The sequence below is a fragment of the Cyprinodon variegatus genome, unplaced genomic scaffold (genome assembly GCF_000732505.1).
Source record: "Cyprinodon variegatus isolate N-32 unplaced genomic scaffold, C_variegatus-1.0 Scaffold9, whole genome shotgun sequence".
NCBI classification, from domain to species: domain Eukaryota; kingdom Metazoa; phylum Chordata; class Actinopteri; order Cyprinodontiformes; family Cyprinodontidae; genus Cyprinodon; species Cyprinodon variegatus.
This window is the reverse complement of record NW_015150462.1, coordinates 1,625,931-1,627,965: the sequence shown is the minus strand read 5'-3', so window position 1 is coordinate 1,627,965 and position 2,035 is coordinate 1,625,931.

The window sequence follows — 2,035 nt, the reverse complement described above, 5'->3', positions numbered from 1 at the left end:
GAATAGTGGTTTCAGCCATAGATATCCATAATAAAGGCTAGATGTCTTACGGCGGAGTCTCAAACGGCATCACCGGGCGGCCATCTTACCACAGGCAGGCTTTCTGGTGTGCTCTGTGGTACTTAATGTAAGGTGAGTGATCAGCACGAACACAAATACTCTTATCTCATTGAATTCTTGACGGATTTACAAACAGTTTGGTTTATATATATATATACTATATATATATATATATATTTATATTATTTATTTATTTCTTTTTTGCAGCTGTTCAGACATCACCGCCACCAGAGAATCAATCTGCAAGATGCAAGCAAAGTTTGTTGAAAATATATAAGTCATTTGTGACATTACAACTTTTATTTTCTGTTGCTTTATTAATGACACACAAACTACGAGTCTGGGAACAAACATTCTAGTTTTCAATTTAAGAAAACAAATTTTTAATTATTATCTGTGTACTATCTTCTAAAATAAGTTATTTTACAAAAACTTAAAAAATATTTTAGTACACTTCTTATTAAATCAGCTAAATTAAATGAAACCCACCAGGATACATTTCTTTAAGACTATCCCAGCATGTATTAAAAAAACTTTTTAATTAAATTCTAACTATGTAGAAGTTTAATTATGATGAGTCTTTTAAAAATATCAGAATCGCATTCTTTCCTTCTTTCTTTTAAATCAAAAGGGCGCCCTGCAAGAAAAGTCCATCATAGTTAGTTTAACCAAAAAATTAGGGCCAGCTGCAACATGTATGCTTTGTGTCAGCAAAGAGGCATTTTACAGCCTTCTGTTCAGCCATCAAAACATATTACTGTTTAAGGATGTGTTTACACCTTGAAGTTTTCTCTCTCCGGTTCATTTTTCTGAAAAGAGATCACTCGGGACAAACTCTTTAACACTTCATAAGGTATATGTGTTAAATAACCAGGAGACATGACAAACAGATTTTGATAGAAACTGTAATCTTACTCAGATCAGAGAAATTGCTACTGTTACAGAAGGCAGCTGCTTACCAACCGGGCTCACTTCTCAGGAAACCGCCCCGACAAAAAGTTAAAGAAGTATTTTATACATCTCCAGTCTGCCATATCATCACATTTTACACGTTAGCAGATGAGGAGACATCCATGGCAGTTATAGTGCACTAACATGGCAGATGGTTGCCATGACAACACAGCAGTTCCTCCTACACAGTAGCTGGTGCTATTTAGGAGGAAAGAGTACAAGAAAAGTACTCAAGTAAATTTAGTTAAACTTTAGCTCGAATACAATTAGGTTCATAAAATAAAATGTTTAACTTAGTTGCATTTTTGTGAGCAGATGATCTCTAATCGTTTCAGGAAGGAAAAGATGAGATTTTGCATTTTCTCTGAACTTCAGGTCCCTTCCACAGTCTAAATACATTACTGTTGGATGGGTTAATTGGTTACTTTAAACTCACCATAGGTTGTAGCCAGATGTGCTTCCAAGTTGTCCTAAATTTAGATATTCAGAATTTAATCCCTAACAGATTTTTTTGTTTGACAATCTGTGGTTTTAAACAACAAACCACATTAAATCAACCTAATTCAATGCAACTTTGGTCTGATTGAATACCTAAAGGAAAGTAAACAATTACATATTTGATAATTTTATGAAAATACAAACCATGTGTCTCAGCAGGTTAACATTTCAAATGAATCTGAAATTATTTGATCATGGGGAAAAAAAAGCATTTGCATAATCTTAATCTTAAGGTTTAACACCAGTTAGATGTTCAATAGTCATTTTTTCTTAAAATAAAGAAAACTCTTGTAATAACCAGACTCCTGTATTGAACCATAAATGTTTAAGAGTCAAATATTTTTTACAAAATATTCTAATGCATAAACAAAATACTATCAATTTGTTAATTAATAAACATAATTAAGTCAGAAAACTGGAGTTAAAGCCAATGGCGGCTTAGGCTAAAATGAAATAAACTCAGTTTAATCTGCTGATGCCGTATGAGTGGAAGGATGACTGGAGTCAGTGGATACAAAACCTGATA